Source organism: Bos mutus, chromosome 16 (genome assembly GCF_027580195.1).
Source record: "Bos mutus isolate GX-2022 chromosome 16, NWIPB_WYAK_1.1, whole genome shotgun sequence".
Classification (NCBI taxonomy): Eukaryota; Metazoa; Chordata; class Mammalia; order Artiodactyla; family Bovidae; genus Bos; species Bos mutus.
Window position 1 is genome coordinate 62,727,042 of NC_091632.1, and position 26,018 is coordinate 62,753,059.

The window sequence follows — 26,018 nt, forward strand, 5'->3', positions numbered from 1 at the left end:
TTTTGGTTTCCACAGGGTATATGCCTAGGAGTGGGATTTCTGGGTCATATGGTGGTTTTATTCCTAGTTTTTTAAGGAGTCTCTGTACCATATTCCATAGTAGCTGTATCCATTTACATTCCCACCAACAGTGCAAGAGTGTTTCCTTTTCTCCACACGCCCTCTCCAGCATTTATTGTTTGTAGACTTTTTGATGACGGCCATTCTGACCAGTGTGAGGTGATATCTCATTGTAGTTTTGATTTGCATTTCTCTAATAATGAGCGATGTTGAGCATCTTTTCATGTGTTTGTTAGCCATCTGTATGTCTTCTTTGGAGAAGTGTCTGTTTAGGTCTTTTCCCCACTTTTTGATTAGGTTGTTTGTTTTTCTAGTATTGAGTTGTATGAGCTGCTTGTATATTTTGGAAATTAATCCTTTGTCAGTTGCTTCTTCTGCTATTATTTTCTCCAATTCTGGGGGTTGTATTTTCACCTTGCTTATAGTTTCCTTTGCTGTGCAAAAGCTTTTAAGTTTAATCAGGTTCCACTTGCTTACTTTTGTTTTTATTTCCATTATTCTAGGAGGTGGGTCGTAGAGGATCTTGCTTTGATTTATGTCATTGAGTGTTCTGCCTATGTTTCCCTCTAAGAATTTTATAGTTTCTGGTCTTACATTTAGGTCTTTAATCCATTTTGATTTTATCTTTGTGTATGGTGTTAGGAAGTCTTCTGATTTCATTCTTTTGCATGTAGTTGTCCAGTTTCCCCAGCACCATTTATTGAAGAGGCTGTCTTTGCCCCATTATATAGTCTTGCCTCCTTTGTCAAAAATAAGATACCCATAGGTGCATGGGTTTATTTCTGGCTTTCTATCTTGTTCCATTGGTCTATATTTCTGTTTTTTGCCAGTACCATACTGTCTTGATGACTGTAGCTTTGTAGTAGAATCTAAAGGCAGGTAGGTTGATTCCTCCAGCTCCATTCTTCTTTCTCAAGACTTCTTTGGCTATTTGGGGTCTTTTGTGTTTCCATATGAATTGTGAAATTTTTTGTTCTAGTTCTGTGAAAAATGCCATTGGTAATTTGATAGGGATTGTATTGAATCTGTAGATTGCATTTGGTAGTATAATCATTTTCACAATATTGATTCTTCCTACCCAGGAACATGGAATATCTCTCCATCTGTTTATGTCATCTTTGATTTCTTTCATTAGTGTCTTATAATTTTCAGTGTACTGTTCTTCTGTCTCCTTCAGTTCAGTTCAGTTCAGTCGCTCAGTCGTGTCCGATTCTTTGCGACCCCATGAATCGCAGCACGCCAGGCCTCCCTGTCCATCACCTACTCCTGGAGTTTACTCAAACTCATGTCCATCGAGTCAGTGATGCCATCCAGCCATCTCATCCTCTGTCGTCACCTTCTCCTCCTGCCCCAAATCCCTCCCAGCATCAGGGTCTTTTCCAGTAAGTCAACTCTTCTCATGAGGTGGCCAAAGTATTGGAGTTTAAGCTTCAGCATCAGTCCTTCCAATGAACACCCAGGACTGATCTCCTTTAGAATGGACTGGTTAGGTAAATTTATTCCTAGAATTTAATTCTTTTTGTTGCAGTGGTGAATGGGATTGATTCCTTAATTTCTCTTTCTGATTTTTCATTGCTAGTATATAGAAATGTAAGTGATTTCTGTGTATTTATTTTGTATCCTGCAACTTTGCTAAGTTCACTGATTAGCTCTAGGAATTTTCTGATACTATTTTAGGGTTTTCTATGTACAGTATCATGTCATCTGCAAACAGTGAGAGCTTTACTTCTCTAGAATGATGGCAAGATTAGAAGGTGGTGAACAGATGTCAAATTTTTATAAAATAATGTCAAGGAAGGGGAGAGACCGAGGGTTGGGTACTTGATAGGCAAGGGGACAAGTAAGAGGTGGTGACACCCGATAGCATCAGAGTGCTCCACAGTCTGTCATATCTCTGGTCTCTCAGATGTTCATATCTGCTTTTTGTTCATCCTGTACAGTTTCCAAAATTATCTTTACAAAGAACAGAGTTGATCGTGCCATTTCCAGCCTCAGAATCCCTCAAAGTGTTCATGTCATAAAAAAGAATCTGAAAAAGAATGGATATATGTGTATGTATAACTTAATCACTTTGCTGTACACCTGAAACTAACGTGACATTGTAAGTCAACTCTACTACAATATAAAATAAAAATAAAGAAATGTTCCCACAGCCTACAGGAAAAGTCTTAGCTTCTAATTTAAAGGTCAAGTGAACTATTTTCATCTTTTTTTCCAGCCCTATTTCTTTTGTTTAATCACAGCCCTCTTTTCACCTCCTGTGTCAGTCATACTGAATTATCTGCGCTTCCTTTATCCCGAACTTCTCTTTCCTACCTCTGTGCGCTTATCTGCTCACCTTGTCTCTGTGACTGGAATGACTGGGCTTCCTTTCACCCAGAAGCTGCACGAAGCTGATAGTGACCCCCTGCCCTGAAGTGTTGTTTCTCTCTGAACTCCTGTAGTGCATTATTTGAATCTCACTTCTGGCATTAATGATATAGGCTTTATTTTACAATTTTCTTTTTGTGCATTGGATTTCAATTTTGCACAATTCTTGAGGGCAAGGATGTTGTATTGGCATCTAGCACATAACTTACAAGTGTACTGGTATATATATATATATATATATATATATATATATATATAGTATGTAAGTATATTTATTATTTTTAAAATTTTATCATTGGAGTATAATCGGTTTACAATGTTGTATTAGTTTCTTCTGTACAACGAAGTGAATCGGCTACATGTGTACATATATCCTCTCCTTATTGAGTTCCCTCCCTCCCTCACCCCCATCCTACCCTTCTAGGTCATCACAGAGCACTGAGCTGAGTTCCCTATGTTAAACAGCAGTTCCCCACTAGCTAGCTATTTCACACATGGTAGTGTATATATGACAATACTGTTCATTATCATTCATTGATTCGTCCCACCCTCCTCTTCTCTCACATGTAAGTGTATTTTAAAAATGACATTTTTCATAAAGTGATAATATATGCTCTACAGAAAAACCTGAAACCACAGAAAATCACCCCACCCACACACAAATAAAAAGAAAATAAAAATCCCTAGGAATTATAGCCATAAGGGATAAGATGGCTAAAATATTAGTACATAAGCTTCTAACTGAAGCCTTAAATTATAGTACAGTCTGTTCATGATCATAGCACCGCTGTCCTTGACTACACACTGGAATCACTTGGGGGAGATTGTATGTCTGGGTTTCATTCTTAAAGGTTCTGATTAATTGGTCTTAGTTATGACCTGGGTATTGGTCTTTGAATAAGTACAACAATAATATCTAACATGTATCATTATTGTTTCAAGCATTTTGCAAGACTGAGTCATGGAATTTTCCAAATGATTGCATGAACTTGATATCCTTGTTACCTATTTCTTTTTCCTCTACTTTAAGTTGAGAAAAGTAAAAACCAGGGAGGTAAGTAATTTGCTCCCAAGCAAGTGTTCAGTGGGAGAGCCAAGGAACAAATCCAGGCATTCAGACACCCTAGCCTACTCATGAATATACAGCCTGATTGACTCACATAACACATACTGACAAATTATACATATATAAAATCAAAACAATGTCATTCTTAAAATTGATGCATTTTCTACTTGCTTTCAAAGTATTTAGATTGCCTTAATTTCTCCTTCTTTGTCATTTTTTATTGTGAGTTGATATTTAGCATGGAAAAAGTCAGCAAAATGATGTGTGTTTTTTTAAATATATTTTATTAGATATTTAAATTTGTCTTGAACTTTGGTTTTATAATCTCATGAAAGGGAGTTTTGTATTTGTTTCTGAGAAAAATTTCTATGACTTTTATGTTTGGGGTTAAGGGTTTTGCTTTGATATCCAGACACCGGAGCTCTCTTTGTACAGTGTTCCTGGGAACTCCCAACTTTCTCTCTTGTAAATTTGGTTTTACTAAAGTATTAATTCCAGAAGGCTCTTGGGACATCCAATATGCAGGTCAAGTTCCATGCTTTTGAGATTAGTACCCAAAGATGAAACATAACAACTCAAGAATCTAATCTGACTGCTGAAGCAGATTATAATGTAAGCGTCCATTTTCTTCTTTTAAGAACATTTCCCAAAGTAGAAATCAATATTTTTCAGGCTCAGTACATTTGCAACAACTGGCTTATGATCTACATCAATGATCCAATTATAATTTGTGAAAAATAGGTTTTCCCAAGATTGTTTATAATGCTCTTATATTTGGTAAAAAACATATACAGAAAAATAGGAAAGTGAAAAAGACCTGAAACTTTTCAGAGTCGAAATTCATGTCAACCACCCAGATCTTATCACCGTTGAACTCATTGGAAGGAATCTTTCTAATTAAGAGCATAGCAGAGGGGACTTCCCTGGTAGTCCAATGGTTAAGAAGCTGCCTGCAAATGCAAGGGACACGGATTAGATTTCTGGTCCAGGAAAAATCTCACATGCTGCAGGGCAACTAAACCCATTAGAGGCAACTACTGTAGCCCGCATGCCCTAGAGCCCATGAAAGCCTTCACACAGTAAGAAAAACCCAGCACGGCCAAAAATTAAAAAAACAAAAAAACATAGCCAAGTATCCATTCTCCTTTTTCTCTTCATTAGTGGAACCCTGAATATTAGCTGGGCACATATATACTCAGAATACATTCCCAGTATCCCTTTCAGATCAACATAGCCTTGTGATAAGTTTTAGAAAATGGAATCTATGGAGAAGTAGTCGGTACAAAATTTGTCCCCCTTCTTTCTCTGTGACTAGAAAGCAGATGTGAAGGTTGAAGGGACACGAGGAGTGGGTAAACAAATGTGATCACTTTACAAGCAACAGCTGCAGTCGTCCTAATCGTATGTCTAGGAGTATCTTTTCCCATTTGGTGCTTACCTTTTCACCCTCTTAATCATTCATGTCTTTTGATTAATGGGAGTTCTGAATTTTAATGCCATTCAGTTGATCAGTTATTCCCCTTTTGTAGAGTTGGTGTTCTTGGTGTGCTGTTCAAGTAGCTTTTTCTACCTTAAGAGCACAAAAACTCTCCTATGGTATTTTCAAAAAACTTTGTCTGACAGATCACATTTAGATATACAGTTCTCCTGGAATTTATATATCCATATGATGAGTGTGAGGTTTGAGCTAAATTTTATTTTTTTCTATATGCCTAATTAATTGACTCTGTACCATCTATTGAAAAGATACCCCACTGCTCTGCAATGTCCCCTTCACAATGAATCAAGTATGCATACATATGTAGGTCTGTTTCACGACCCTGTCCTATTATACTGGTCATTTTTCAATCCTTGGATTGGAACCACACTGTTTTAATTGCTATAACCTCATAATGAGTCTTTATAGCAGGTATAGAATTCCTGGTCAGCAGTCATGTTCTTTTGGAAGGTAAATATAGTATTTTTTGTCTTCTGGCTATTGTTGTTTCTATAGAAATATCAGATGTTGTCCCACTTTTTTTTTTTCCTTTCCCTTTTATATTAAAATATTTCTCTTGACTTAGTCTCATCATCGTCGGTTTACATAAGCTTTACTGTAATGTACCTAGTGTGGATTTCTTTGTTTCTGCTTAGAGTTCATATCATTTGTAGTTTTCCACTAGCCATTATCTTGTCAAGTATTGCTTCTGTTCTATTCTTCCTCTCCTTTTCTATTACGAGTATTAATATATTGAACTTTCTCATTGCATCCAATGTACCTCTTGTTTTATTGTGGAATTTCCATTTTTTTATCTTTCTGTGCTCTATTCTGAATATTCTGATTTACGTGCTAGTATACTGCTTCTATCTTTTTTTAAGATATATTTAAACAGCTGTTTTATCCATCTACTTCAATTAATTTACTCTCTAATTCTTGAATATCCATTTATTTATGTACATACATATTTTTCTTATTTTCTGCTAAAATTTTTAATGTCTTTTATTTCTTGGAATGTTGTTAGCATATTTATTTTAAAGTCTGTGTCTGGAAACCTAGTAATTGGAGTCCCTGTTGATCTATTTATGTTGTCTGAATTCTTCCTGCTGGTTTTTGTTCGTATCATAGTGTCTCCTTGTTTGTCTGCTTATTTTTGATTATGTGCTGTCTATTGCATGGCAAAATTATTTGTGTAAATAATTTGAAGCTAGGTTAATCTTATCTTCCTACAGAGAAGATATCCTTTTGCCTCTTCTAATTATCTAGGGGGCAATGCTAGATCACCTCAGTCCAATTTATGGATTAAAAGGATTTGAAGTTGAATTGCTATCCTGTAAGTATATATTTACTTCTGGCAAATCATTATTTGAGTCCTAGAAGGAGAAGAGTTGGAGAAAGGGGTAGAAAACTTACTTAGAGAAAAATTGGCTGAGAAATTCCTAAATCTGGGGAGAGGTTTGGACATTCAAATTTATGAAGCTAAAAAGTCACTCCAAAATTTCAATCCAAAATCAACTTCTCCAAGACACATAATTATAAAACTCTCTCCAATCAAAAACAGAATTTCAAAAGCAGCAAGAGAAAAAAAATTTTTTTTCTCATACAAAGGAATTTCCCATAAGGTTATCGGTGGATTTCTCAACAGAGACCTTTCAAGTCAGGAAAGAATAGGATGATAAATTCAAACTACTGGAAAACAAAAAGAAGAAAAAACAATGCCTACCAAGAACACTCTACCCAGCAAACATGTCCTTCAAAAGTGAAGATGAGATAAAGACTTTCCTAATAGCAAAAGCTGAGAGAATTCTTCATCATTAAGCCTGCCTTATGAAAAAATGCAGGAAGAAAAGCTCTTCAAGCTGAAATGAAATAATATTAAAAGTAACATGAAAATATCTACACATTAGTAAAGGTCAGCATATTGTGAGATGCAGTAACTACTCGTTGTTCAGTTGCTAAGTAGTGTCCGACTCTGCAACACCACGAACTGCAGCACGCCAGGCTTCCCTGCCCTTCACCATCTCCCAGAGTTTGCTCAGATTAATGTTCATTGAGTTGGTGATGCCATCCAACCATCTTGTCCTCTGCCACCCTCTTCTTCTTTTGCCTGCAGTCTTTCCCAGAATCAGAGTCTTTACCAATGAATCGGCTCCTCACATGAGGTGGCCAAAGTATTGGCGCTTCAGCTTCAGCATCAGCCCTTCCAATGAATACATTGTAACTACTTAACTCTAGTATAAAGATTAAAGGACAAAAGTATTGAGAATAGCTACAGATATAATAATTTGTTAATGGATACACAATATAAAAAGATATAAATGGTGACATTAAAAACTTAAAAATGGGGAGAGTGAAGGGGTAGATTCTTGTAAGTGATCAAAGTTAAGCTGATATCACCATAAAATAGTGTTACATTCGTAAGATGTTTCACATAAGCTTCACGGTAACCAAAGCGATCCTGAGAAAGAAGAACAAAACTGGAGGCAACACACACCCTAAAATTTCAAAGCATTCTACTAAACTACAGTAATCAAAACAGTTTGGTTCTGGAATGAAAATAAACATGTAAACCGACGGAACAGAATCAAGATCCCAGAAATAAACTCTCATACATATGGTTAACTAATATTTGACAAGGAAGCCAAGAATATTCATTGGAGAAATTACAGACTCTCCAATAAATGGTTTTGGGAAAATGGGATAATCACATGCAGAAGAATGAAATTGGACCCTTAACTTACACCACTTAAAAAAATTAACTTGAAATGGATCAAAGACTTAATCATAAGATTAAAAACAGAAAATTCCTAGAAGAAAATCAGAGAAAAAATGTCTTGATGTTGGTTTTGGTAATAATTTTTTGGATATGATACCCAAAACACAAAGAGCAAAAGCAAAGCACAAACAATCAGCAAAATGAAATGGCAACCTATGAAATGAGAGGAATTATTTTCAAATCATTTATCTGATAAGAGGTTAATATCCAAAATATATAAAACTCAATAGCAAAAAAAAAAAATCCCCAATGATTCAATTAAAAAAATGAACGGAGGATCTATATAGACATTTTTCCAGAGAAGATACACAAATGGCCAAAAGTTACATGAAAAAAAGTGCTCAGCATCACTTATCATAAGGAGAGTGAAAATCAAACCACAGTGAGATACCATCTCATGTCTGTTAGAATGGTTGTCAATGACAGGAGATAATGAGTGTTGGAGATGATGTGGAGAGAAGGGAAACTTATACATTATTGATGGGAATGTAAACTGGCACAGCGACTATAGAAAAAAGTGTACAGGTTCCTCAAAAGATAAAAAATAGAACTACCATATGACCCATCAATTCCATTTCTTGGTTTATATTAAAAGGAAACAGAATCACTGTCTCAAGATTTCTGCACAGCCGTGTTCATTGCAGTATTATTTACAACAGACAAGATATGGAAATGACTTAGGAGTCCATTGATACAGAAACAAAGAAAGAAAAGGTGCAGATATATAGGTAGATACAATATGCACACACACATATATATGATGGAATATTATTTAGCCATAAGAAGAAGGCAAATCTGTCATTTGTGACAACGTGGATGGACTTTGCAGGCCTTGTGCCAAGTGAAATAAGTCAGATGGAGAAAGACAGATGCTATATGATATCACTTATATGTGGACTCTAAGAAAACCAAACTGAAAGAAACGAAACAGATTGGTGACTGAGGTGGGAGCGGGTAGGGGTATGGGGAAATGAGATGTTTGTCAAAGGGTACAAACTTTCAGTTATAAGATAAACAAATTCTGGTGATCTATTTTACAACGTGGTAATTATAATTATTATATAATTGAAAGTTGCTAAAAGAGTAGATCTTAAAAGTTCTAGCTACAAAAAAGAAATGATAACTATGTGATGTGCAGGAGGTGTTAACAAATGCTATGGCGGTAATCGTTCTCCAATATTTAAGAAGATAAAATCTTCTTGTACACCCTAAACTTACCCAATGTTACATGTCAATTACATCTTAATAAATATGGAAAAAACATGCATATAACATTAAGTAATACTTACACATGGGTGGGAATAAATCAGTGGAGAAGAGAAAATGATGATGCAGGTGACCTTAACTGAGAAGCAGTTTTACTTCTGGGGCTTGTAGATGGGGAAATTACAGTCCCCATCCCAGGAACCAATGAGTAGGACCTAGTGGTAGCTGTGTCTTTTCTGTCTTCTAAGAGAGCAGCTTGTTTGCAGTGGTAAACGAGTACAGTGGTAAGCAAGTGTAAACCTGGCCCCTGACTTTATGCAAAAAGCCTGGTTTGAATTCAGTTCCTGTTCTCCGGAGGAAGTAGAAATTCCATTCTCCGCAGTCTTGTATGCCTGCTGAACTGAGCTTTGAATCCTCGCGGGCTAACTGTGTGGAGCTTGAGTTAGTGAAATATAATTATTAATATCAATTGAGTGCTTGTTGTACGCGAGGTTTATCAACTCTAGTAAGCCTCACCACAGCCCTATGAAACTGAGGTACAGAGATGTTAAGTAACTTGCCAGTGGTCCCCCATTCAGAACCCAGGAAGTGATAGTCCTGGGATTTGAATTTAGGCGGTCTGACTGCAGAACTCTGGGGTTTGATGACAGTTTATCTGGAGGGAGTATGGGAGAGTGGGTTCATTGCATAGTACAGAATAATTTGGGGATGCTGATCTTAAAAAATTTCTTCACCATAACATTAGAACTATATTTATATTGTGGGCAGTGGATTTATTTTTAGCAAAACATGATTTATTACATTAAATGAATGTCAGAAATGTAGGGGCTTTTGGGGAAATAAAATTCTAAGTATGTTTGTTTTTTAAAGCTGTAAATAAGCTAAAGTATATAACCTGATTTTATGTTTACATTTAAGTAACACCTTAATAATTATTATTTTAACCAACAATGGGAGTCCTCAAAATTTTTTGTCCCGAGAGCCTATTACTCAAGTATAAAGTAGATTGATACAGTTTTTTTTTAATCTCTTTTTTTTTCCTGGAAGAAAGAAGATCTTTGTTTCTCTTCTCAGTCTCCTAAGCATTAACCAGACCTCTGCTTGTACAGAGGAGTTAATAGTATGACTCAGAAGAACTGTTCTCATCCTGGCTAAAAAGACTGCTTTTGAGGGACTCTTCAGAGACTTGGCTGAAAAGGCTCCAGCTGCCTGGGTAACCAAGCAATGTAGAAGCAGAATTCTGATTTTCAATTGCTTCCCAAGGCAGGATTTATTTAGTTCAGGAAACGGCCTGTGACTCAAACTTGGCGTAATTTTGCATCACAGTTACAGATTTGCAAGACATCCATCCCTTTTCCATGTGCATTTACTTAGAGGAAAAAAGATACATAGATTGCAATGATATATTCTGTTTCACTGAGATGGCAGAAGACTCTAAAAACATGAGCAACTATATCATATAGATACATAGATATGGAATATTACTCAGCCATAAAAAGAATGAACTTCTGCCATTCGCAACAATGTGAATGGACCTAGAGGATATTATGATTAGAGAAGTAAGTCAGAGAAAGACAAATACTCTATATTATTGTGTGGAATCTAAAAAAGAACACAAGCAAATGTAATCACAGTACAGAAACAGACTCACAGCTATAGAGGACAAACTAGTGCTTATCCATGGGGAGAGGATGGCGGAGAGGGGCAAGTCAGGGATATGGAATTAAGATATACAAAGTATATCTATGTATTAAATAAATAAACAACAAGGATACATAGCATTATTTTGTAATAATCTAAAATAGCATATAACCCCATCTACAGGGGAGCCTGGTGGGCTACAGTCCATGGGGTTGGAAAGAGTGGGACACAAGGAGCAACTAAGCACAGTGCAATGTATAAAAATCTGAAACTAATAAATCAACCAAACTTCAATTTTAAAAAGACAACATGAGCAGCTGGATGATGCAGACTGTATGAAGTTGACCAGGGATGGTTTATTGACCCCTTATGTATCCATTCCTATTCTTGACTTACTCAGTGAGGTTGTAAAGCCTGACTTTTTGATGCAGGAAGCCATAGCTGTTTTTATTGCCCTCTGACAGCTTTATAAGGGTTGAAGGTAAATTGAATGTTATTTTCATAGACTTGTATATTGACTCCTTGGTGAGAAAGAAATGGTTTGATCTGGGCTCATGAAATTGTTCCTAGATACTACAACAAATTTTCACTACTCCTATAGGACCTGTTTTGAATTCTAGTTTATTCTAGCAAATAATAGATATCTGGGCTTCCTTAGTGGCTCAGTGGTAAAGAATCCGCGTGCCAATGCAGGAGGCGCGGGTTTGATTCCTGGGTGGGGAAGATCCCCTGGGGAAGGAAATGCCAACACACTCCAGTATTCTTGCTTGGGAAATCCCATGGACAGAGGAGCATGGCAGGCTATAGTCCAGGGGGTTGCAAAAGAGTCAGACGTGACTTAGCGATTAAACAACAACAAAATAGATAACCACTAAATGTTTCTTGAATGAATTAATGAATGAACCTTTCATCCCCATGTGACACTTTTCAAATAAATATTATCTGGGCATATTATTTGACAAGGGAATGTACTTTTCCATTTTGACCATTTACTGACAGATATTTCATGTCTTGGAAAAACTTAATCCTAAACTGAAATTTTTCATAGCAGGTGAAATAAGATAACATAAAAATTTACATTCCTTAACAATAACCACATTTGTTAATGAGATGTTAGGATCAAGCATCTTCACTTTTTATCACAAATTAATAGTCATCTTGCCTCTCATCCAGATAATAGACACATACAAGCAAAAGCACAAATGAATTACTACTTATTAATGTTTTTCACAGTAAGACATTAAATAGATGAATCCGTTTCAAAGAAAGAGAAAAGATCTGAAATAAAAGTTGATGTTTCCAGTTGCTATTTTCAGCCGTGATAAGGTCTTAAAGATAAGTGAAAACAATGGTAGAACTCTGATACCCGGTCTTTGCAAAACTGGGAAAGTAAAACTATCACTGTAATGAGATTCAACTGCAAATTCACGAGAAGCAGTAATCGCTGAAAACGTCAGTTACTGCCTGTCTTCAGCTGTTCACAGTTTAAATTCATTTTTTTCTGTCAATGATTCAAGAAGCAGGTAATTATCACTCATTCCTTAGAGGAAAACAACTGAGCTATAGAAAAATGAAGCAATTTGCCTAAATTTACCCAGTTAGTAAGTGCCAAAGCCAGGATCTGGACCTGGGAAGTCTGGCTCCAGAGCCCTTACTCTTGATGCTCCTTCTCAAAATTCTGTAGCGATTATATCAAATGCTGTTTATCTTCAAATATCAAAGACCCAGCTTTCATGTTATGCTTTGGGAAAAAAAATTAGAACACTACTGTCATTTGCTGAAAATCTGCTTCATCATCTTTATTCCCAGGGGGTAGAAAGGATTCAGAAGATAATGCCAGTAAAATACTTTCACCTTCCTACAACTTAAATGCTGAGAGACTTATTAGCTATGCATTTTAGCAGTTTTATACAAATACACACACAAAGGTGTAGGTAATAAGTCAGATAAAAAGCTGGTGTTAGATACAGAGAAAACCAACACCCTCCCTCCTCCCAAAATATACAAACAGTGTAAATTTCATGGACATGTATTTTTTGTTGCATTGTTGATTAGGCTGTGTTTTATAAAATTAATTTTTAAAAATTCTGTCAAAGATTAGTGAAAGCAGTGACTAAAAGGAATTTTCATATGAGGAGGGAATAATTTTGTTAGTTTTATTCCAAAAAGTAGAAAGGCTTCAAGTGAGAAACGAACATTCTAGGTACAAAGATCTTCTAACGCTTCAGAATATAGACAATTTCCATTCAGCATTAACTAGTTCCAGGACAAATTTAATGTTGCTTGTTTTACATAATTTAACTCAGTTAAAGGGTAAAGATACAGATGTCATTAAAAAATTGCCCCTAAATAGCAAATATAAATAAAACAAGCATTTTATTATATTAGTGAAAATGAATTCACCATATATGATTATTGGTTACAAAATAAGAGAACCGATATAAACATAATGCCAGTAAGATATTTACTTTTGATTTGCAAGTGAACCATTAATCAAACATTTTGATTCAGCGGCTAAGGGAAAATAAGTCATTGATACTATTAACGGCTTGTAAGGGTGTTATATTAAGCAAATGAGCTTTTTATTTCCAAATTTCCTGCTGACAATAATCTCATTATATTTCTTAAAACCTGTAGTTTATCTAAGATAGCCAAGAAGTTAAGTATTATAAGAAACAATTTTCGGTATGTAGTTATGAATATGACACTCATTAATGTTTCATTTGAAATATTTTCAAAGTGAAATATTCAGTTGATTGTTAAACTTTCAATATACTTATTCAGTGATTTAATTTTCTTTTGTAAAGTCAATAACACACTTGGTAATAAGAATGTTACAGAATTAGTATAATATAAAGTGTACACATGTATTTATTTTCTTAATATCAAATTTTATATCCTGCACCATGATAACTTTACATCAATCAAGCATGAAGATGACATGAAATTTATGAGTTCAATAGTTTTTCCCATATGTATATGTAATTGGTTAGAAACAAAGAATCTGAAATGCTTTATTTTCTTCTAAATATCTTGCTTATTTTCTTAAGTATCTAGTATTTTGTATTAGAAATCTGATGTTATCTGGAATTGTTTAGTGTGATACTAAAGGCATCACCGACTCGATGGACGTGAGTTTGAGTGAACTCCGGGAGATGGTGATGGAGGCCTGGCGTGCTGTGATTCATGGGGTCGCAAAGAGTCGGACACGACTGAGTGAGTGACTAGACTGAACTGAACTGAAAGGTCAGAAATATTTAATTCTCAAAATCAATTCTCCATTCAGGGATGATCAGTTGCAATAGACTTGGTGAAATAGAGGTATCAGTATCTTTCCATTTCCTTTCCAGTGTAATTATATGTTTTATTTATTCCTGAAATATACTGGATTGGAAAAAAAATTCATTTAGGTTGTCCATAAAATATTATTTATATTTAATTTGAATTTATATACTCTATAAAATTAATGGAGCTATTTAAAAATTTTAAGCACATTCAGCATTTTCTCATTTAATGTTTTTAAATTGAATAACAAGACTGTATTTGGTTTTGTTTTGAAAATGTGCTAGCTGACGGAAAATGACCTTACAATTAATTATGATTGAACTGTGAACTACTGTGAATTCAATATTTTGAACTGTGAACAACTCATCAGCTTACCTCATTGGTTATAATACAATTCACATTTATATGACAAGTTATTTGATAATTTTGTAAATAAATAAACTCATTTTCTGATATGATTGTAGCTTTGTTTGTAACAGTTATGAAGACATGTTTGTAATCTGATGTTAGTATATTAATTTATCTACTCACAAAGTGTTCATCTTTTTCAAACCACAAAGAAAAGCAGTGCAGACTCTTTAATATTAAATGTTAATTTTTCAAGCTCCAGCATTTAGTAAACACAGTTTTTAAAAAATTATGGCACTAGAACTTTGTAAGTTCTCAAGATGTAGAGAGAAATTTCTGGCAAAGATTGATTTAGAGGACAAAAGCAAATGCCTACTCTTTAATTAAATTGCCCAGATAGGCACTGCAGAACTCTAAAACTCATTCTGGAATTAAGTCCTGTGTGTGAGCTGAGGCCAAGCTTCCTATTTTACAGGTTTGTCAAGGGATTTATATAAGCAAGATCAGGATATCTGAGGTTGACTCTCAAATAGGCTATGTTTTATGAGTCTAAATAGAACTTGAATTTGTCCAAAATTCATTCCTGCTTATCAATCTCCAGGGGATCTTCCCAACCCAGGGATGGAACCCTGGTCTCCTACGTTGCAGGCAGATTCTTTACTGTCTGAGCCACCAGGGAAGCCCCCTATGTTATCAAAGTGAAGTCGCTCAGTCGTGTCCGACTCTTTGTGACCCCAGGGGCTGTAGCCTATCAGGCTTCTCCATCCATGGAATTTTCCAGGCAAGAATGCTGGAGTGGATTGCCATTTCCTTCTCCAGATGTTATCAATACATAGTGTAAAAACAAAGGAAAAAAAAATACCTTTGGATAAATAACCGATTAGCAATTAGTTTTGTAATTTTTTGATACGGATAAGTTTGCTGCTACTGCTGCTAAGTTGCTTCAGTCCTGTCCAACTCTGTGCAACCCCACAGACGGCAGTTTAGTATGTAGCAATATAAAACCAACTAAGTTTCTAGAATAGAATCAGAAAAGGTAATTTAATAATCAACATTAAAAAGTGTCCAAGCTTTTCTTAAATTTAATGGTGTTCCCCTGCCCCAACTGAATTGCTTTCTAAGAGATTATTTTTCTGGAGGTTTTATCACGTATACTTTAACAGTTTACTCTTAGTGTATTAAGTTTATTCGTATTTTGTTAAATACCTTGTTTTCCTTTTCATCAACTTGAAACATTCTCTGCATTTCACACGAGGTGCATCATCAGAAAATTGTGTGTATATATGTGTGTATTATGCACACATTTTGCCTTTAGCTCCTTAAGTCAACTAAAGAAAAATCATAGATGTGTAAGTTAATTTCTCTCACAGAAGAGGGATGATCAGTTACAACATACCTGATGAAATAAAGGTATCAATATCTTTCCATTTCCTTTTTAGTGTGACTGATCATTCTTTCCTTTTTTCCCTCTGAATTTGTATCCACGTTTGCAACTTTCTGATATGAAGCCTTACGTCCTGCAAAAATCACACTGTGTCTAGAAGTTTAATTTTCTGAGATTATAAGTTACAGGCTACCTTCCCTTCTGTCTTAATTGACTGCCACTACTGCATTCCTATTGGGATGACCTGATTTTGTCCATTTCACTTACTTTGGGGATAGCCTTTGAGTTTTCCAGCGATGGTTTTAACCATTTTAATCTCTTCCAGGAAAATGGCCCTTTTCCCCTCATCAAAGCTTAAAATTAATCTTTAGTTTTAGAATATCTGTATTTTATATATTTTTTGTACATTTGTATATTTTTTGGTAAGATCAGGAAAAATGAAAGCAGAAAATGTTGAGAAATGAACACCAAATTCTTTCATCTCTAGACACTTTGAAAAGAAGAACCCCCGCCCCCCTACAAATGCAATGAGGAGATTATTTGATATTTTAACACACAAACTTCTTTTCCTGGGCTTAGTCAGAAAGAAATAAATGATCACTTTTTGTTTGGAGGAGAGAGAAACTGTAGCTAGATGTAGAGGGGGAACCCCACTGAAGATGTTTTGGTTAAATTCTTTTTTGTTGCACAGTTTTTGGCATTGGCAGCCTAAGGCACGATCTTACCATTGCTTAAGAAAGTATATTGACTGTCTAAAAATAAGCACCTTTAAAATTTTAAGGGTGTTCATATTTATATAAAATACTGTACTTAATTTTAAAAATTATCTTATTTGCAAATTATGGCTAAGATGGAGAAAATTGATAGCCTTATTATCATTGTTATTATTAAATATTTTTGTTCTAGCTTTGCATATTACTCACCCTATGGCCCAAAGGAAGTTTCTACATGTCCTCTTCAATCAGATGAGTTTTTTAGAAATCCTCTGCAGTTAGATAAATTCACAGCAGCTGCAAAATCTATAAATGCCAAATGTGTCTGTTGAGAAAAATTTTTTCTCCTCGGGGTTATAGCAGATCCTAGTGAGTTTTGGAAATTTAAAGCAGAAATTAACTCTGAGTCTTCATCTATGGCTTGGCAGCGCCCCCTTTTGTCCAGGATCTAGAATATACAGTTCAGTTCAGTTCAGTCACTCAGTCGTGTCCGACTCTTTGCTACCCTATGAATCACAGCACGCCAGGCCTCCCTGTCCAACACCATCTCCCGGAGTTCACTCAAACTCACGTCCATCGAGTCGGTGATGCCATCCAGCCATCTCATCCTCTGTCGTCCCCTTTTCCTCCTGCACCCAATCCCTCCCAGCATCAAAATCTTTTCCAATGAGTCAGCTCTTCACATGAGGTGGCCAAAGTACTGGAGTTTCAGCTTTAGCATCATTCCTTCCAAAGAACACCCAGGGCTGATCTCCTTTAGAATGGATATACTCAAGAATATACAGTAAATGATATCTAAATTTGGAGAAGACTCTTGAGAGTCCCTTGGACTGCAAGGGGATCCAACCAGTCCATCCTAAAGGAAATCAGTCCTGAATATTCACTGGACGGACTGATGCTGAAGCTGAAGCTCCAATCCTTTGGCCACCTGATGGAAAGAACTGATTCATTGGAAAATACCCTGATGCTGGGAAAGATTGAAGGCAGGAGGAGAAGGGAACGACAGAGGATGAGACAGTTGGATGGCATTGCTGACTTGATGGGCATGAGTTTGAGTAAGCTCCAGGAGTTGGTGATGGCATGCTACAGTCCATGGGGTTGCAAAGTGTTGGACATGACTAAGCGACTGAACTGAACTCAACTGATGTCTAAATCTTGAAGTGAAAAATCAAAACTGTTGACTTTGGTCTTAGATTTTTAGCAACAGAACTGGGCTTTAACTTGCTGCTGTCCTGTTTGCTGTCTGTTGAAGACCCAGCACCCATAATCTCATTTTCTTTCCAGCCCCCACACCAACCTGTTTTTTTGAAAGGCACCAGGATATACATTTGCTGAGATTTAATATGCTGCTCCTTCTAGAACATTTGCATTTTAATTGCAGACAACACTATAAAAAGAGGGACTCCTGAAGTGTGGAATTTCTGGGGTCATTGAGTCAGTAAATAAAAGTCAAGATTAGGATGAGGTAGGTGAAGCTGAATCATGCAAATGCAGGGTGAAATTCTGTATTTAAATTTTTGACCGTTGTTCATCAGGAATTCTCTACACTAATTTGTCATTTTTATTTTTAAAATTTGTTTTACTTCAGTGCAGTTGATACTACAGGGGATTTTCTGACCTCGAGTCTCTTGAGTCTCCTGTGTTGGCAGGCAGATTCTCTACCACTGCGCTACCTGGGAAGCTGATGCTATACAGTAGGACCTTGTTGTTTATCCAATTCTGTATATAGAAGTTTCCCCCAGTTTGATTCCTGGGTTGGGAAGATCTGCTGGAGATAGGTGACCTACTCCAGTGTTCTTGGGCTTCCCTTGTGGCTCAGCCGGTAAAGAATCTGCCTGCAATGCAGGAGACCTGAGTTTGATCCTTGGGTTGGGAAGATGTACTGGAGAAGGGAAAGGCTACCCATTCCAGTATTCTGGCCTGAAGAATTCCATGGACTGTATAGTCCATGGGGTCACAAAGAGTTGAACACGACGAAGCAACTTTCACTTTCATATAAAAGTTTGCATCTACTAATCTCAAACTCCCAATCCACCACAGCAAAAAAAAAATTGTTTTAAAAAAAGTGTGTCAAAATACTATTTTTCTTGATTTCTAAGTTTTTTGACTCCCTTTTAAGTTCTGCACACTCCTCCCTTCAACCTCCCACCCACCAACACCAGATGAATAACTCTCTGCCTTGCCCTAGTCCTGCCCCAGTCAATAGGGAGTAATTTTTTTTTTTTTTTTTTTTGGTGCCTGCCATTCTAGGATGCTAGATATTACACTTCTAAGTTGCCACGCAGTTCACCTTCCCAGTGAACTCAATGACTGCTGGTGAATAAGCAGTTTCACCACATCTATCAGAAGCACACAGTGTAAAAAAACTGAAAGAAAACTCGCCACCAAGCCAGTGACGTTGGAAGGGTTTAATGGGTTCATGTAACAAGGGAGGAGGAGGTCTTGGGGTTCAAAGGACCATAAAATAATAAAGTTATATAACATTTGCTCAACACTAATAAAAAAGTAAAGAACCTGCCGTATTGCGAAGTTATCTAAGGGCACGGATGATCTTTCACTTTGTGTGGCTGTGTTCAGTAGTCATTATTCTTCACATCTCAAACTGTTGCCTTTTTCTGGTAGGATGAAATAGATGAACTAGATTAGAGAAGGCATCTCCTAAGCGTATAGTGTTTAATATTAACTTCCTAGAGGGAGAAACAAGGGCTTCCAGTTGGTGCCAAGCACTGCCATGCCTGGAATGTGACCAGATTTCAGTCATCAGAGGTCAGCATCTGGGCATTCTGAAATGTGATACTGTGAGCCTTTTTGAGGTTTAGGACAGAGAAGAATGATTCTATGTTCTGCAGCCCCCTAGATTCATATTGATGCTTTTTGGACTTGAACCTGTAATGTGTTTTGGTAGCTTTTGTTTTTCTTCTATAGATCAAAATTTCCTACTTTTAACCAAATAAGAAACCGAGGAAGCTTTTTAACTGTAGCTGGGCAAGAAGATAGGGCTAGAGAGAGGATGAGCTTGACAAAGACAAAGAGCTTAAGTTCACTTAGGTCTTTGTAACTCATGAAAATGGGTCTCCACCTAATTTAGAATTTTTATTTCATTTTAGTATGACTGGGGCATCTTCACTGTGTTTATCAGGAGTTAAAATCCCTGGGGATGGGAGGGATAAATTAGGAATATGTGATTGATAGATATATGTGTGCATGCAGCATTCAAAAAACTAAGATCATGGCATCCAGTCCCATCACTTCATGGCAAATAGATGGGGAAACAATGGAAACAGTGAGAGATTTTATTTTCTTGGGCTCCAAAATCACTGCAGGTGCTGACTGCAGCCATGAAATTAAGAGGTGTTGCGCCTTGGAAGAAAAGCTATGACCAATCTAGACAGCATATTAAAAAGCAGAGACACTACTTTGCTGACAAAGGTCCATCTAGTCAAAGCTATGTGTTTTCCAGTAGTCATGTATGGATGTGAGAATTAGACCATAAAGAAAGCTGAGCGTTGAAGAATAGATGCTTTTGAACTGTGGCGTTGGAGAAGACTCTTGAGAGTCCCTTGAACTGCAAGGAAATCAAACCAGTCAGTCCTAAAGGAAATCAGCCTTGAATATTCATTGGAAAGACTGATGCTGAAGCTGAAACTCCAATCCTTTAGCCACCTGATGCAAAGAACTGACTCATTTGAAAAGACCCTGATGCTGGGAAAGATTGAAGGCAGGAGAAGAAGGGGACGACAGAGGATGAGATGGTTGGATGGCATCACTCATTTGATGGACATGAATTTGAGCAAGCTCTGGGAGTTGGTGATGGACAGGGAAGCCTGGCGTGCTGCAGTCCCTGGAGTTGAAAAGAGTTCGACCCAACTGAGCAACTGAACTTAATTGAACTGTGTTCGTATTCAGTCGCTTCAGTCCTGTCCGACTCTTTGTGACCCCATGGACTGTAACCCGTCAGGCTTCTCTGTCCATGGGATCTCCCAGGCAAGAATACTAGAGTGGGTTCCGACATGCTCCTCCAGGGGATCTTCCTGACCCAGGGATAGAACTGACATCTCTTATGTCTCCTGCATTGGTAGGCGGGTTCTTTACCACTAGCACAACCTGGGAAACCCTGACAGATACATACCATTCTATATAAAATAGATGCACAACAAGTACTTACTGTATAGTTCAGGGAACTATATGCAATATCTTGTAATAACCTATAATGGGAAAGGCCTGGGAAAAATATATGTACAACCGAATCACTTTGCTATATACCTGAAACTAACACAATATTGAAAATCAACTATTGTTCAATTAAAAAAAAAAAATCTCGAGGATCAAGGTCTAACAGATCCTTAAAGAACTGTCTATAACTCATTGTGGAAGAAATCTGGCTATAAATAATAGACCAGTGTCATATTTGACACGTGGTTTGATTAATAATAGTGATGGCAGTCTTTGCATGTTCCTTATTTGCTGTTTCCACAGAAGTCAGAGGAAAAAACCCCAATATATTAGGAAATAACTTGCTGTCATCTTTATAAGAAAATTATGATATTCTAGATACTAGACTACAATTGATGCTTTTTTGGATATTCTTTTCATGGGAAGCTTTTGTTTCTATATATTTTAAAAGATTTTCCTCTGATACATATGGTTTAATATGGATTTCATTAATTCTGACTTTCTAAACTTGAACAATTTATACTGTAATTGAATATGAGTTCAGCTAAAAAATCCTTGTTCTTTATTTAACAAGAGTTTTAAATTAGTATTTCACAACTAAAAATAATTTGGTTTAAAGAATATTAGCTCTCATACAACCAATGTCATAAATAAGGATAACTTGCATGATTAGTGTATTATTAAATTGTGTCAATTAAACCTCTCTATTAGGCAATACTCCTATCTAAGAAAAGCAAAGTCAAAGCTCCTTGGGTTAACATGCGTAATAAAGAATCTTCATGAACTTTGAAATCTCTTACATGTGTCTAAAAGGTCACCAAAGTATTTTCACAAAAGCCCCCATTTATCGTCTTATTTTTCTATAACCAGAGATTTCAATAGATAATCAACAAGGACCTACTATAGAGCACAGGGAACTCTACTCAATATTCTATTATAACCTAAATGGGAAAAGTATCTGAAAAAGAATGAATACATGTATATGTGTGACCAACTACTTTGTTGTACACCTGAAACTAATACAACATTCTAAATCAACTGCTAAGTCACATCAGTCGTGTCTGACTCTGTGCAATCCTGTAGATGGCAGCCCACCAGGCTCCCCCGTCCCTGGGATTCTCCAGGCAAGAACACTGGAGTGGGTTGCCATTTCCTTCTCCAATGCATGAAAGTGAAAAGTGAAAGTGAAGTTGCTCAGTCGTGCCCGACTCTTATCGACCCCATGGACTGCAGCCTACCAGGCTCCTCCATCCATGGGATTTTCCAGGCAAGTGTACTGGAGTGGGGTGCCATTGCCTTCTCCGTCTAAATCAACTATGAAACTGAAAATGTTAATCGCTCAGTCATGTTCGACTCTTTGTGACCCCATGGATTGTAGCCCGCTAGACTCCACTATCCATGGAATTCTATAGGCAAGAATACTGGAGTTTGTAGCCATTTCCTTCTCCAGGGGATCTTCCTAACCCAGGGATCGAACCCATGTCGCCTGCATTGCAGATAGATTCTTCACCATCTGAATCACAAAGGAAGTCTCATAAAGTAAGGATGGTGGTGTGTGTGCTCAGTCATGTCTGACCCTCTGCATCCCTGTGGACTGTAGCCCACCAGGGTCTCCTGACTATGGAATTTTCCTGGCAAGAATACTGGAGCTGTTTACTGGAGCCGTTAAATGTTGCCGTTTACTACTCCAAGGGATCTTCCCTACCCAGGGATTGAACACGCATCTCCTGGGTCTCCTGCATTGGCAGGCGAATTCTTTACCACTGTGCCACCTGGGAAGCCCCGAGTGTGTGGTAGTCCACCATTAACCACCACTACTCATCTCATTTTTAGAGATCAGAGGTCAGGCAGGTGATAGGATGAGGCTTAACGCTCTTGCATCCTTCAGGTTTATTTTAAAGACATATTTGACTTTTTGTTTTTGATTGATTGATTTTTGGCTGCCCTGGGTCTTCGTTGCTGTGTGTGGGCTTCCTCTGCTTGTGGAGAGCCGGGGCTACACTTCGTGGTGGCATGCTGGCTTCTTACTGTGGTGGCTTCTCTTGCTGTGGAACACAGGCTCCAGGCACATGGGCTCCACAGTTGTGGCACACAGGCTTACTCGCCCCACAGCACGTGGGATCTTCCTGGATCAGAGCTCGAACCCATGTCCCCAGCATTGGCAGGAGGATTCTTAACCACTAGACCACCAGGGAAGCCCTCCTTTAGAGTTTTTGATGGTGGTAATAAACTCTGATGCCTCAAGGAACATTGAATTCAATATTGCTATTGATCTTTCAGTTTCAGAGGCTTCCCCTTTGTTCTTGTGACCACAACAGCCCTTACTATATAGGTGGGGGAACCAGTGTAAAGTCCATAGTCCCACTGGACCAACTGTGAGATAGACTTGGGTCATTTAATGCGGCGAGTGTGGGCTATTCTTCACTGGGGCGAGTGGCCTTCTCATTGCAGTGACTTCTCTTGTTGCAGAGCGCAGACTCTAGGGCATGTGGGCTTCAGTAGCTGCAGCTTGGAGGCCCGGTAGCTGTGACTCACACGCAGACTCCAGAGCACAGGCTCAGTAGTCAGAGCACAGGAGCTTAGTTTCTCCGTGGCATGTGGGATCTTCACGGACCAGGAATTGGACCCATGTTCCCTGCTTGGCGGGCAGATTCCTATCTATTGTGCCACCAGGAAAGTCCCATATTCCCTTTAATTTATGCCTGCAATTACGTCAGTTTTTCTTTAGCTCATCTCTTTCTTGCAGTATGTTATCATATGCACTGAGAGACAGTCAGCCGAACCTTTGAGCATTTTGCCGTGGTAATCATTTTGCTCAAGTCCAAAGATTTTTTTCCAGATTTCCATATTGCCATGAATGATGGTTTTATTAATTGCTTCATCACTACCCAACATGGGTTTCCATTCTCCGCCTGTTATAGCAATGTACTCTATGATTTTTCTAGTTTCTTCCCACTCTCCAGTCTCCAAAGTCACTGTTACATCAGTGTTACATATTTTAGGTTTTTGTGATGGCAGCAGTGAACTTCTGGTACCAATTTGTGAATCGGTTATCTATTGTCACAGCAGTGCTGTATGAAGAATCGTAAACCCCAATGATACACACCAGCAAATATTTCTTTCTGCTTCCAGCTCTGTGGATCAGCTGCTTTTGTTGCTCAGAGCTGGGCTCAGCAGGGCTCCTGCATCTAAAGTCAGCTCTCAGTCAGCCCAGTGACTTTGCTGGTTTTGGACGATGCATCTGGGGCTTCAGCTGGGACAACTACTTGACTTGGCGGTGCTCCACCTGTTCTCCAGGAGGCCAGCCTGGTCTTGTTTCCATGGTGAGGCAGAGGGGCAAGAGGAAGAACAGAAGTACGTAAGGCTTTTTGAAAGACAGCCTTGAAAACAGCACAAATCACTTCTATTGTATGCTGTTGAGTGAATAAAGTCATAGGACCAGCTGAGATTTAAGACATGTGGAAATAGATTCAACTCTTTATGACAGGACCTGGATGCTTCAGAAAACCCCACCAGAAGACGAAAGGAAGAGCAATTTATTTACTGTTTTTCCCCTGACTCCTCTCCCACTGGTCCGAGTCCACTCATGGTGCATTCATTCTGTGCTGTATCATCCGGCCCCCTTTTTCCCTATGTTGTGTTATCAGGCCCCTTCTGGACCCTCCTGGGAAAACTGTATCCCAAGTCCTGTGCTGTGACACTTGATTTAAGTCCAGAAGTGCTAGGAGGTACCCAGGCTTCTGTAGGCTTGGTGGGCTTTCCCAGGGATGAAGGGGCTTCTGCCGAGGCTGGTGCGATGGAGACTCTGCCAGGGTCTGATGCTTATGATGGGAGAGGCCAATTCAGCCAATGGAGTGAGGGCGTTGTGGTTGGTAGTGGCGGCAGCCAGGATTCATCATGAATGCCTGTCTTGTATTTAGACTTCTCTAATTTCTTTGCTAGTAACCGTTCTCTGAGACCACCTCATCTGTCCTTCTCTGTAACACCATCCATTACCTCCTCACCCTCGTCACCCTCTTTCTCCTCTTTCTCCTCCTCATGTTCTCACCATCGGAGCAAAAAATGGAACACCTGCCATTTGTAGACTGACCGCTCTGTGCCGGACACTGCGATGGTTGCTAAGTGAATATTCAAAATCATTCTAGGAGATGGTTATCATGTCTCTATTTTATAAATGATGAGACAGATTCAGGGAGACATATTAACTGACTCAAACCATGTAGGAATTTGAAATCCATCGAGTCTGATGTCATAATTCATGACTTTTCGTTTTATTCTGTCATCATCCACTGTCGTTTACCTTGTAGTATGCTATGCATCTTTCATCTCTTTTATTGTACTGGAAGATTTTTGAGGGTAAGTGTCCCATATTGTGATTTATTATAAGAAATAGATACTTGGTCTTTGTCCCCATCTGTGGCACAGAGCTCCTGAAACCCTTGACATTTCTTAAGAGATGAAAGGCGTTCTTGTTATGTTAATGAGATGGTCTTTGGACATCACTTAAGGATGGAGGCTGGTTGCCAAGGGAACAAGCAAAGTGATGATTGGAACTTGCAATCCTACTTCCCTGACATGAGGGGAGGGCTGAGGGGCTGGAGATTGAGTTCAATCACCAATGGGCAATGATTTATTCAATCATGCCTCTGTAACATGTATGTGCTTAGTTGCTCTGTCGTGTCTGACTCTTTGCAACCCCGTGGACAGCAGCCCGCCAAGCTCTACAGTCCATGGAATTCTCCAGGCAAGAATACTCAAAAAATGCCAAAGGACTAGTTTTGGAGAGCTTATGGGATGGTGCACATATGGAGATATGGAACATATGGAACATATGCCACTTAAGGAGAGGCATACTTCAAGAGAGTATGGAAGCTCTGTGCTCTTTCTTCATAACTTGCCCTTCCTCCTGGCTGTTCCTGAGTTATATCCTTTGACAATAAATGGTAGTCTCACCGGTAAAATGTTTCTCTGAGTTCTGTGAGTCACTCTAGCAAGTTAGTTCAACCCAAGGAGGGAGTAATTGGAGCCTCCAGTCTATCTCAGGCAACAACCTGGACACGTGACTGGAGTCTGAGGTGTGGGGGGAGAAGTCTTGGACTGAGTCCTTAACGTGTGGGACCTGATGCGATCTGTGGGTTCATAGCGTCAGATTTGAGTTACACTGTAGCACACAGAGCTAGTGTTGAATGTTCGCTGGTGGTGGAAACCCTGTGTCCCACCCCATCCCAAACACACATTGTACTTGGTGACCCGAATCTTACCAAGAAACATTGCTAATTCATCTCTGTACATCGTCCACCCTCCAACACTGTGTCTGTACACAAAATGAGAATATGTGAATTGAGAAGGGCACGGCAACCCACTCCAGTATTCTTACCTGGAGAATTCCATGGACAGAGGAGCCTGGGGGTCTACAATCCATAGGGTTGCAAAAAGTCGGACATGACTGAAGCAACTTAGCATGCATACAGATTTATATCTTGGAATACGTTTATGCACTTTTCTCCTTTGCTGTCCAG